Source organism: Nerophis lumbriciformis, linkage group LG39, assembly GCF_033978685.3.
Source record: "Nerophis lumbriciformis linkage group LG39, RoL_Nlum_v2.1, whole genome shotgun sequence".
In the NCBI taxonomy this organism is placed as follows: domain Eukaryota; kingdom Metazoa; phylum Chordata; class Actinopteri; order Syngnathiformes; family Syngnathidae; genus Nerophis; species Nerophis lumbriciformis.
In genome coordinates, this window is record NC_084586.2 from 7,027,401 (window position 1) to 7,041,861 (window position 14,461).

Consider the following 14,461-nt stretch of genomic DNA (forward strand, 5'->3'; position numbering starts at 1 on the left):
AGATAGATCAATAAAGTACTATCTAAAAAACTGAACATTTGTGCAATATTCTGATAAAAGTTGGAATTTTACTCGACAAAAGTCACCATTTTATAAGAAAACTTTAAGATTTTGGCAATATTATAACAATAATCGGAATTTGACTCGGCAAAATTATGACAAAGGTCATAGCTTTACTCGAAAAATGTCACTATTTTACAAGAACAACCAAAAAATTGTCAATACTGTGATAAAAGTCAGAATTTCATATGACAAATGTCACCATTTTGCATTGAAAAGTAATCATTTTACATTATAAAGTCATAATTTTACGAGAAAATATTTCAGTATTACAGAAACGAAGCACAACCGAGTGGAGTCAATAGACTAGTGACGTCATCCAGTCCCCCATCTAACCAAATCACCCTAAAGTTGTTAGATAAATAGATAGATCAATAAAGTACTATCTAAAAAACTGAACATTTGTGCAATATTCTGATAAAAGTTGGAATTTTACTCGACAAAAGTCACCATTTTATAAGAAAACTTTAAGATTTTGGCAATATTATAACAATAATCGGAATTTGACTCGGCAAAATTATGACAAAGGTCATAGCTTTACTCGAAAAATGTCACTATTTTACAAGAACAACCAAAAAATTGTCAATACTGTGATAAAAGTCAGAATTTCATATGACAAATGTCACCATTTTGCATTGAAAAGTAATCATTTTACATTATAAAGTCATAATTTTACGAGAAAATATTTCAGTATTACAGAAACGAAGCACAACCGAGTGGAGTCAATAGACTAGTGACGTCATCCAGTCCCCCCATCTAACCAAATCACCCTAAAGTTGTTAGATAAATAGATAGATCAATAAAGTACTATCTAAAAAAACTGAACATTTGTGCAATATTCTGACAAAAGTTGGAATTTTACTCGACAAAAGTCACCATTTTATAAGAAAACTTTAAAAATGTTGGCAATATTATAACAATGATCAGAATTTGACTTGGCAAAATTATGACAAAGGTCATAACTTTACTCGAAAAATGTCACTATTTTACAAGAACAACCAAAAAATTGTCAATACTGTGATAAAAGTCAGAATTTCATATGACAAATATCACCATTTTGCATTGAAAAGTAATAATTTAACATAATAAAGTAATAATTCTACGAGAAAATATTTCAATATTACAGAAACGAAGCACAACCGAGTGGAGTCAATAGACTAGTGACGTCATCCAGTCCCCCCATCTAACCAAATCACCCTAAAGTTGTTAGATAAATAGATATATCAATAAAGTACTATCTAAAAAACTGAACATTTGTGCAATATTCTGATAAAAGTTGGAATTTTACTCGACAAAAGTCACCATTTTATAAGAAAACTTTAAGATTTTGGCAATATTATAACAATAATCGGAATTGGACTCGGCAAAATTATGACAAAGGTCATAGCTTTACTCGAAAAATGTCACTATTTTACAAGAACAACCAAAAAATTGTCAATACTGTGATAAAAGTCAGAATTTCATATGACAAATGTCACCATTTTGCATTGAAAAGTAATAATTTAACATAATAAAGTAATAATTCTACGAGAAAATATTTCAATACTACAGAAACGAAGCACAACCGAGTGGAGTCAATAGACTAGTGACGTCATCCAGTCCCCCCATCTAACCAAATCACCCTAAAGTTGTTAGATAAATAGATAGATCAATAAAGTACTATCTAAAAAAACTGAACATTTGTGCAATATTCTGACAAAAGTTGGAATTTTACTCGACAAAAGTCACCATTTTATAAGAAAACTTTAAAATGTTGGCAATATTATAACAATAATCGGAATTTGACTTGGCAAATTTATGACAAAGGTCATAACTTTACTCAAAAAATGTCACTATTTTACAAGAACAGCCAAAAAATTGTCAATACTGTGATAAAAGTCAGAATTTCATATGACAAATGTCACCATTTTGCATTGAAAAGTAATAATTGGACATAATAAAGTCATAATTTTACGAGAAAATATTTCAATATTACAGAAACGAAGCACAACCGAGTGGAGTCAATAGACTAGTGACGTCATCCAGTCCCCCCATCTAACCAAATCACCCTAAAGTTGTTAGATAAATAGATATATCAATAAAGTACTATCTAAAAAACTGAACATTTGTGCAATATTCTAATAAAAGTTGGAATTTTACTCGACAAAAGTCACCATTTTATAAGAAAACTTTAAAATGTTGGCAATATTATAACAATAATTGGAATTTGACTTGGCAAAATTATGACAAAAGTCATAACTTTACTCGAAAAATGTCACTATTTTACAAGAACAACAAAAAAATTGGCAATACTGTGATAAAAGTCAGAATTTCATATGACAAATGTCACCATTTTGCATTGAAAATTAATGATTTGACATAATAAAGTCATAAATTTACGAGAAAATATTTCAATATTACAGAAACGAAGCACAACCGAGTGGAGTCAATAGACTAGTGACGTCATCCAGTCCCCCCCATCTAACCAAATCACCCTAAAGTTGTTGGATAAATAGATAGATCAATAAAGTACTATCTAAAAAACTGAACATTTGTGCAATATTCTGACAAAAGTTGGAATTTTACTCGATAAAAGTCACCATTTTATAAGAAAACTTTAAAATGTTGGCAATATTGTAACAATAATCGGAATTTGATTCGGCAAAATTATGACAAAGGTCATAACTTTACTCGAAAAATGTCACTATTTTACAAGAACAACAAAAAAATTGTGAATACTGTGATAAAAGTCAGAATTCCATATGACAAATGTCACCATTTTGCATTGAAAAGTAATAATTGGACATAATAAAGTCATAATTTTACGAGAAAATATTTCAATATTACAGAAACAAAGCACAACCGAGTGGAGTCAATAGACTAGTGACGTCATCCAGTCCCCCCATCTAACCAAATCACCCTAAAGTTGTTAGATAAATAGATATATCAATAAAGTACTATCTAAAAAACTGAACATTTGTGCAATATTCTGATAAAAGTTGGAATTTTATTCGACAAAAGTTACCATTTTATAAGAAAACTTTAAAATGTTGGCAATATTATAACAATAATCGGAATTTGACTTGGCAAAATTATGACAAAGGTCATAACTTTACTCGAAAAATGTCACTATTTTACAAGAACAACAAAAAAATGGCAATACTGTGATAAAAGTCCGAATTTCATATGACAAATGTCACCATTTTGCATTGAAAAGTAATAATTGGACATAATAAAGTCATAATTTTACGAGAAAATATTTCAATATTACAGAAACGAAGCACAACCGAGTGGAGTCAATAGACTAGTGACGTCATCCAGTCCCCCCTTCTAACCAAATCACCCTAAAGTTGTTAGATAAATAGATGGATCAATAAAGTACTATCTAAAAAACTGAACATTTGTGCAATATTCTGATAAAAGTTGGAATTTTCCTGGACAAAAGTCACCATTTTATAAGAAAACTTTAAAATGTTGGCAATATTATAACAATAATCGGAATTTGACTTGGCAAAATTATGACAAAGGTCATAACTTTACTTGAAAAATGTCACTATTTTACAAGAACAACAAAAAAAATGGCAATACTGTGATAAAAGTCAGAATTTCATATGACAAATGTCACCATTTTGCATTGAAAAGTAATAATTTGACATAATAAAGTAATAATTCTACGAGAAAATATTTCAATATTACAGAAACGAAGCACAACCGAATGGAGTCAATAGACTAGTGACGTCATCCAGTCCCCCCATCTAACCAAATCACCCTAAAGTTGTTAGATAAATAGATAGATCAATAAAGTACTATCTAAAAAAACTGAACATTGGTGCAATATTCTGACAAAAGTTGGAATTTTACTCGACAAAAGTCACCATTTTATAAGAAAACTTAAAAATGTTGGCAATATTATAACAATAATCGGAATTTGACTCGGCAAAATTATGACAAAGGTCATAACTTTACTCGAAAAATTTCACTATTTTACAAGAACAACAAAAAAATTGTCAATACTGTGATAAAAGTCAGAATTTCGTATGACAAATGTCACCATTTTGCATTGAAAAGTAATAATTTTACATAATAAAGTCATAATTTTACGAGAAAATATTTCAGTATTACAGAAACGAAGCACAACCGAGTGGAGTCAATAGACTAGTGACGTCATCCAGTCCCCCCATCTAACCAAATCACCCTAAAGTTGTTAGATAAATAGATAGATCAATAAAGTACTATCTAAAAAAACTGAACATTTGTGCAATATTCTGACAAAAGTTGGAATTTTACTCGACAAAAGTCACCATTTTATAAGAAAACTTTAAAATGTTGGCAATATTATAACAATAATCGGAATTTGACTTGGCAAAATTATGACAAAGATCATAACTTTACTCGAAAAATGTCACTTGTTTACAAGAACAACAAAAAAAATGGCAATACTGTGATAAATATCAGAATTTCATATGACAAATGTCACCATTTTGCATTGAAAAGTAATAATTGGACATAATAAAGTCATAATTTTACGAGAAAATATTTCAGTATTACAGAAACGAAGCACAACCGAGTGGAGTCAATAGACTAGTGACGTCATCCAGTCCCTCCATCTAACCAAATCACCCTAAAGTTGTTAGATAAATAGATAGATCAATAAAGTACTATCTAAAAAACTGAACATTTGTGCAATATTCTGACAAAAGTTGGAATTTTACTCGACAAAAGTCACCATTTCATAAGAAAACTTAAAAATGTTGGCAATATTATAACAATAATCGGAATTTGACTTGGCAAAATTATGACAAAGGTCATAACTTTACTCAAAAAATGTCACTATTTTACAAGAACAACAAAAAAATTGGCAATACTGTGATAAAAGTCAGAATTTCATATGACAAATGTCACCATTTTGCATTGAAAATTAATGATTTGACATAATAAAGTCATAAATTTACGAGAAAATATTTCAATATTACAGAAACGAAGCACAACCGAGTGGAGTCAATAGACTAGTGACGTCATCCAGTCCCCCCCATCTAACCAAATCACCCTAAAGTTGTTGGATAAATAGATAGATCAATAAAGTACTATCTAAAAAACTGAACATTTGTGCAATATTCTGACAAAAGTTGGAATTTTACTCGATAAAAGTCACCATTTTATAAGAAAACTTTAAAATGTTGGCAATATTGTAACAATAATCGGAATTTGATTCGGCAAAATTATGACAAAGGTCATAGCTTTACTCGAAAAATGTCACTATTTTACAAGAACAACAAAAAAATTGTGAATACTGTGATAAAAGTCAGAATTCCATATGACAAATGTCACCATTTTGCATTGAAAAGTAATAATTGGACATAATAAAGTCATAATTTTACGAGAAAATATTTCAATATTACAGAAACAAAGCACAACCGAGTGGAGTCAATAGACTAGTGACGTCATCCAGTCCCCCCATCTAACCAAATCACCCTAAAGTTGTTAGATAAATAGATATATCAATAAAGTACTATCTAAAAAACTGAACATTTGTGCAATATTCTGATAAAAGTTGGAATTTTATTCGACAAAAGTTACCATTTTATAAGAAAACTTTAAAATGTTGGCAATATTATAACAATAATCGGAATTTGACTTGGCAAAATTATGACAAAGGTCATAACTTTACTCGAAAAATGTCACTATTTTACAAGAACAACAAAAAAATGGCAATACTGTGATAAAAGTCCGAATTTCATATGACAAATGTCACCATTTTGCATTGAAAAGTAATAATTGGACATAATAAAGTCATAATTTTACGAGAAAATATTTCAATATTACAGAAACGAAGCACAACCGAGTGGAGTCAATAGACTAGTGACGTCATCCAGTCCCCCCTTCTAACCAAATCACCCTAAAGTTGTTAGATAAATAGATGGATCAATAAAGTACTATCTAAAAAACTGAACATTTGTGCAATATTCTGATAAAAGTTGGAATTTTCCTGGACAAAAGTCACCATTTTATAAGAAAACTTTAAAATGTTGGCAATATTATAACAATAATCGGAATTTGACTTGGCAAAATTATGACAAAGGTCATAACTTTACTTGAAAAATGTCACTATTTTACAAGAACAACAAAAAAAATGGCAATACTGTGATAAAAGTCAGAATTTCATATGACAAATGTCACCATTTTGCATTGAAAAGTAATAATTTGACATAATAAAGTAATAATTCTACGAGAAAATATTTCAATATTACAGAAACGAAGCACAACCGAATGGAGTCAATAGACTAGTGACGTCATCCAGTCCCCCCATCTAACCAAATCACCCTAAAGTTGTTAGATAAATAGATAGATCAATAAAGTACTATCTAAAAAAACTGAACATTGGTGCAATATTCTGACAAAAGTTGGAATTTTACTCGACAAAAGTCACCATTTTATAAGAAAACTTAAAAATGTTGGCAATATTATAACAATAATCGGAATTTGACTCGGCAAAATTATGACAAAGGTCATAACTTTACTCGAAAAATTTCACTATTTTACAAGAACAACAAAAAAATTGTCAATACTGTGATAAAAGTCAGAATTTCGTATGACAAATGTCACCATTTTGCATTGAAAAGTAATAATTTTACATAATAAAGTCATAATTTTACGAGAAAATATTTCAGTATTACAGAAACGAAGCACAACCGAGTGGAGTCAATAGACTAGTGACGTCATCCAGTCCCCCCATCTAACCAAATCACCCTAAAGTTGTTAGATAAATAGATAGATCAATAAAGTACTATCTAAAAAAACTGAACATTTGTGCAATATTCTGACAAAAGTTGGAATTTTACTCGACAAAAGTCACCATTTTATAAGAAAACTTTAAAATGTTGGCAATATTATAACAATAATCGGAATTTGACTTGGCAAAATTATGACAAAGATCATAACTTTACTCGAAAAATGTCACTTGTTTACAAGAACAACAAAAAAAATGGCAATACTGTGATAAATATCAGAATTTCATATGACAAATGTCACCATTTTGCATTGAAAAGTAATAATTGGACATAATAAAGTCATAATTTTACGAGAAAATATTTCAGTATTACAGAAACGAAGCACAACCGAGTGGAGTCAATAGACTAGTGACGTCATCCAGTCCCTCCATCTAACCAAATCACCCTAAAGTTGTTAGATAAATAGATAGATCAATAAAGTACTATCTAAAAAACTGAACATTTGTGCAATATTCTGACAAAAGTTGGAATTTTACTCGACAAAAGTCACCATTTCATAAGAAAACTTAAAAATGTTGGCAATATTATAACAATAATCGGAATTTGACTTGGCAAAATTATGACAAAGGTCATAACTTTACTCAAAAAATGTCACTATTTTACAAGAACAACAAAAAAATTGGCAATACTGTGATAAAAGTCAGAATTTCATAAGACAAATGTCACCATTTTGCATTGAAAAGTAATCATTTTACATAATAAAGTCATAATTTTACGAGAAAATATTTCAGTATTACAGAAACGAAGCACAACCGAGTGGAGTCAATAGACTAGTGACGTCATCCAGTCCCCCCATCTAACCAAATCACCCTAAAGTTGTTAGATAAATAGATACATCAATAAAGTACTATCTAAAAAACTGAACCTTTGTGCAATATTCTGATAAAAGTTGGAATTTTCCTGGACAAAAGCCACCATTTTATAAGAAAACTTTAAAATGTTGGCAATATTATAACAATAATCGGAATTTGACTCGGCAAAATTATGACAAAGGTCATAACTTTACTCGAAAAATGTCACTATTTTACAAGAACAACAAAAAAATTGGCAATACTGTGATAAAAGTCAGAATTTCGTATGACAAATGTCACCATTTTGCATTGAAAAGTAATCATTTTACATAATAAAGTCAGAATTTTACGAGAAAATATTTCAGTATTACAGAAACGAAGCACAACCGAGTGGAGTCAATAGACTAGTGACGTCATCCAGTCCCCCCATCTAACCAAATCACCCTAAAGTTGTTAGATAAATAGATAGATCAATAAAGTACTATCTAAAAAAACTGAACATTTGTGCAATATTCTGACAAAAGTTGGAATTTTACTCGACAAAAGTCACCATTTTATAAGAAAACTTTAAAATGTTGGCAATATTATAACAATAATCGGAATAATGTTTTTTAAGTTGTACACTGGAGCTGGTTCTGAATCAGAATTTATTGATGACTTGAAAACTATTGCACAAGCAAGGCACAAACGAATGCAACACGTTTGGGGAGATTTTGATAGTTGGGGACGTAATTATGAATAACAACACGTTAATTACACAGTAATAATAAAAATTAAAAAAAACGCGAACAATTTAAAAACTAATGACACAAAGGAACACTTTTGCAGCACAAACAGTTGGGACACATTTGGGGAGATTTGGACATAGTTGTGGCCTAGTTATGATTATTAACACGTTAACTACATGTTGTTAATATAAAACGTTAATAACTTCCATCCATCCTTCCATTTTCTACCGCTTGTCCCTTTTGGGGTGGCGGGGGGTGCTGGAGCCTATCTCAGCTGCATTCGGGCGGAAGGCGGTGTACACCCTGGACAAGTCGCCACCTCATCGCAGGGCCAACACAGATAGACAGACAACATTCACACTCACATTCACACACTAGGGCCAATTTAGTGTTGCCTATCAACCTATTCAAAACTATAATAGTTAGACCAACATTTTTTGCAGCACCAACTAAGCACACAGGAAGGCCTGGTTATGAATATTTAGACGTTGATCACTTAAAAGCTACAATAATTAGACAAACAATTTTTGCAGCACGAACAAATGAACACGTTTGGGGAGATTTGGACAAGGGGGGTAGGGGGGATTCAGTGAAATTAAAATTTCTGCCATGCTGACCTGTAGGGGTGCAGAAAAATATCGATTCACATCCGAATCGCGATTCTTATTTCTGCGATTCTAAATCGATCCACAATTTGCAAAAATGTATTACAAAACAATCCATCCATCCATCCATCCATTTTCTTACAAAAAAACATTTTTTTTAAAGAATCTATTATTAAAGATACACTTTTTTTGAGGGGGGGGATTTAACATTTGTTTATTGGGTTTTACATACAAATGCATCAAATGCTGTTCTTCCCCCACCCCCTCACAAGTAAAATAAAAAAATAAATAAAACTACATATGTGTGTGTGTGTGTGTGTGTGTGTGTGTGTGTGTATGTGTGTGTGTGTGTGTGTGTGTATATATACATATATATATATATATATATATATATATATATATATATATACATACAGTACATATGTGTAAATATATATGTACATATATATACATATACAGTATATATATGTATAAACATATGTATATATGTATACAAATATGTATATATATATATATATATATATATATACATACACATATGTGTATATGTATATGTACATATATACACGTATATATATGTATATAAATATATATATATATATATACATACAGTATATATACATATATACATATATATATATACATACATATATATATACATATATATACATATATATACATATATATATATATATATATATATATATATATATATATATATATATATATATATATATATATATATATATATATATATATATATATATATATATATACATATATATATGCTGTTCTTTCCCCCACAAGTAAAATTGACGAAAAAAATAAAGCTACTGTGTACATACATCTACTGATGCTTAGTCTGGACACATCCTCAGTGACCTCTTGGATTCACCGGGCGTTTCGGGTCTCTCAACTGGTCATACGCCCTCCTCCAAGCGACCCAACCGGGGGTGATCAAATCCCCCGGCTTGTGTCCAGACGGCTCGCTAGCTACCATGACTCCAAGGATCTCCTCTTTTGAGCCACAACCATCTCGAGGCCCTTTCCGCCGCTTCGGTGGTACTGCGGATGGCTCTCCTCTTTCTCTCTCCATCGATGCCCAAACTGCTGAAGGCTCTGACCAAGGAACGGGCTGCAAATCCTCTACATCCAACCTCCACAGGGAAACACCTTGCTCTCCAACCAGCCTGCTGACAGTCGCTGACCAGTCCTGCATACTTGGAGAGCTTCCTCTCGAAGGCTTCTTCCAGGCGATCTTCCCACGGGACTGTCAGCTCCAGCAGCACAGCTTGTTTGGTGGACTCAGACACAAGGACAATGTCTGGTCGCAGGGTGGTGACTGCGATATGGCTGGGGAACTTCAGCTGGTTTTCAAGGTCCACCAACAACTGCCAGTCTTTTGCAGACGTCAGGATGCCTGCTGATGTTTTCCTAGCAGGAGTTGGCGTGTCCCCAGCTCTGACAAAGGCGATGGTTTTCTTGGAGGGGTGGAACTGTTTTGCCCATGCCAGTCCTGTGCTAATGGCTTCAGCGATGGTCTTCAGGACTTGGTCATGCCTCCACCTGTACCTTCCATCTCCAAGTGCCTTTGTACAGCAACTGAGGATGTGTTCCAGGGTTCCTCGCTTGGAGCACAGTGGGCATGCTGATGTCTCTGCTATGCCCCATGTGTGCAGGTTTGAAGGGCTTGGGAGCACATCATACACTGCCTGGATGAGAAATTTAATGCGTTGCGGCTCGGCTTTCCAAAGCTCAGCCCAGGTCACTCTCCTCTCAACCGCATTCTCCCATCTTGTCCAAGCTCCCTGTTGCTTCATTCCAACAGCCTTGCAGGTTCTTGTCTCCTCCACTGCCGCTCTCACCTCATCCTGAACAAGACGTCGGCCTTCCTTCCCCCTAGTGTTCAGTTGGGGAGTTGGAAAGGACCCTAGCCCAGCTCGACCCCGTGTAACTGCTCCAACCAGGCTCCTGTGTCGCAGCCTTGCATCTGCCTCTTGAACTGCTTCCTCTGCCCTCCATTTCCTGCCAGTCCTCACTTGGATCCCTGCTTTGGCCACCTTCGGATCACTTGAGTCCCTGTACTGTACCACTTCTCTGGCTCTAGTTACCTTAAATTCCTCCTCCAAGGATTTGAAAGGCAACTGCAGTTTGTTGCTGTTCCCGTAGAGTGCAATGCTACTCAGGCTCTTAGGTAGTCCCAGCCATCTCCGGAGGTGGTTGCTGACCCTCCGCTCTAGGATCTCAACTGTCGAGATGGGGAACGAGTAGATGAGGAGGGGCCACAGGATCCTGGGAAGAATGCCATGCTGGTAAATCCAGGCTTTAAACTTCCCAGGTAAGCCTGACTTGTCCACGGATTTCAGCCAGCCATCCAACTCAGCGCATGTCGACTGGATGGATGTTGTGTCTCTCAAAGAGCAGTCAAAAACCTTGCCCAAGCTCTTGACTGGCTTCTCTGAGATAGTTGGAATGGCCGTGCCTGAGATGTTAAACCGGAACTTGTCCTCCACCTTACCCTTCTTCAGCACCATTGATCTGGATTTGGCGGGTTTGAAACGCATTCGGGCCCACTCCACCAACTCTTCAAGTCCCTTCAGAATCCAACGGCAGCCTGGGACTGATTCTGTCATGACTGTGAGGTCATCCATGAATGCCCTGATGGGTGGTTGCCTTTGTCCGGAATTTGTGCGGGGCCCTCTACACTCTGGCTCAGCAGACTTGGTGAGCATGTTCATGGCTAGTGAGAACAGTGTCACAGAGATAGTACACCCTGTGATAATACCAATCTCCACTTTGTGCCAACTGGATGTTGTTGGTCCGGAAGAGACCCTCATCCTGAAATTGCTGTAGTAATCAGCAATGAGGTCTCTACACCTGCTGGGTACATGATGTTTCATCAGAGTGAGTTGAACAAGCTTGTGCGGAATGGAGCCGAATGCGTTTGCCAGGTCAAGCCACAGTACTGATAGGTTGCCCTTGTTCTCTCGAGCCTCCCGAATGAGCTGCGTCACCACACCGGTATGCTCCATACATCCTGACATTCCTGAAATGCCGCCTTTCTGGACAGATGTATCGATGTAGGTATTCTTTGCCAGGTAGGTACACAGTCGTTTGGAAACGGCGCTGAAGAAGACCTTTGCCTCAACACACAGCAGGGAGATGATGCGGAACTGGTCCAGCTGAGTGGAGTTTTCCTCCTTTGGGATCCATACCCCTTCCGCCACTCGCCATTGCTCAGGGATCCTCCCCCTTCTCCAGAAGACTCGCAGGATTTTCCACAGACGCTGCAGGAGTTTGGGACAGTTCTTATACACTTTGTATGAAGTGCCACTCGGTCCCGGTGTAGAGCTTGCCCTGGCTCTGCGGACAACCTCCCTGACTTCCTTTAGCTGCAGCTCCGACATGTCAAACTGCATTTCTGGTTCAGGGGGGTCTATGAGGTTGTTACACTCTCCCAACTCCTGCTCTCTTGCAGGATCACTGTACGTTTGCTTCAGATGTTGATCTATGTCTTCCTGCGAGGAGGCCAGTTTGCCACTGCGCTTCTGTCCCAGCAAATCCTTCGTGAACTTGAAGGGGTTAGCAATGAAAGCAGCACGTTTACGTGCCCTCTCGCGTCGCCGCCTCCGATGCCACTCTGCCCTCTACATATATGTAGATTTTTATTTGAGCATTTCATGGAAGCTGCTTTTATACCCAATCATGGCACCCATCTGTTCCCAACTAGCCTGTTCACCTGTGAGATGTTCCACATAAGTGTTTGATGAGCATTCCTCAACTTTCTCAGTCTTTTTTGCAAACTTGTGCCAGCTTTTTTGAAACATGTTGCAGGCATCAAATTCCAAACGAGCGAATATTTCCAAAAAAACAACAAAGTTTTCCAGTTTGAACGTTTAGTATTTTGTTTTTGCAGTCTATTCAATTGAATATAAGTTTAAAAAGATTAGCACATCATTGTGTTCTGCTTTTAATTACGATTTACACAACTTGCCAACTTCACTGGTTTTGGGTTTTGTACAAAGACATAAAGAATTGTAAGTATTTTAAGTCATTCACTGCTCTTTCGCATTGGGAAACAAAACAGTTAAACTAACTACCGTATTTTTCGTACTATAAGTCGCAGTTTTTTTCATAGTTTGGCCGGGCTCCAGTGCGACTTATATATGTTTTTTTCCTTCTTTATTATGTATTTTCGGCAGGTGCGACTTATACTCCGGTGCGACTTATACTCCGAAAAATACGGTAAATACTCCAGAAGCCTCTCTATTGCAAACTACCTGTAAAAAATATCAGCAAACATAACAGTCATTTTTCAAAGAAGTGTTTTCTTGCAAAAAGGTGCAATGTGCTTCATATCAAGTGTGACAACAACAACCTGAACGTCAGCAATGGTAGAGGATAGCACAACCATATGTTGTCTGTGAAAGGGACTGTTAGCATCCCTGCTAAAGCTAAATGGTTCACTTTCGCAGTGTTTTTCCGGCTGTCAGAATTGAGCGAACGGATAAAAACATCTGCAGCACGACTACTGTGTCCACACAAAGTTGTGAAAAAGTGCAGACAGAGCAATTGTCTACAAAGAAAGAAGGCGATTATGGCTTGCCAGCCTCAAACAGAATGTGAATAATGTGGATAACATTCACATTTTGTATCTGCTATGTAGGAATACATTTGTAACTGTTTTGTGACCTTTTTGAAAACATACTGCTAATAAACAAGGACTAGATTGTATTTAAGCATGACAAGATGATATTCGCAAATCTTTGCTTTTCTCACCCCACCGTAAACCGAATGTAAACACTAAACAGACAATTGTTATTTCTTTTGCTGTACAAACGTGGAGAAAAGATTAGGCATGAGAAGCTGAAACTAGATCAGTGGTTCTTAACCTGGGTTCGATCGAACCCTAGGGGTTCGGTGAGTCAGCCTCAGGGGTTCGGCGCAGGTCGAAACACACCCGACTCATCGTGTAAATACAGACTACCTATCGGCGTATTACGGATACGGCAACAGCTGACTGGTTTGCAGGTGTGTAATTTGTTGTGAGTTTAGGCACTGTGTTGGTTTTGTTGTTAATTTTATGCACCAGTAAAAAAAACATGGTAACACTTTAGTATGGGGAACATATTCACCATTAATTAGTTGCTTATTAACATGCAAATTAGTAACACATTGGCTCTTAACTAGTCATTATTAAGTACTTATTAATGCCTTATTCGGCATGGCCTTATTATAACCCTAACCCTCTAACCCTGACCCTAACCCTAACCAAATAACTCTAAATTAAGTCTTTATTGCTTAGAATATGTTCCCCTAGTGTCCAAATAACTCTAAATTAAGTCTTTGTTACTTAGAATATGTTCCCCTAGTGTCCAAATAACTCTAAAGTAAGTCTTTGTTAATTAGAATATGTTCCCCTGGTGTCCAAATAACTCTAAATTAAGTCTTTGTTACTTAGAATATGTTCCCCTAGTGTCCAAATAACTCTAAATTAAGTCTTTGTTACT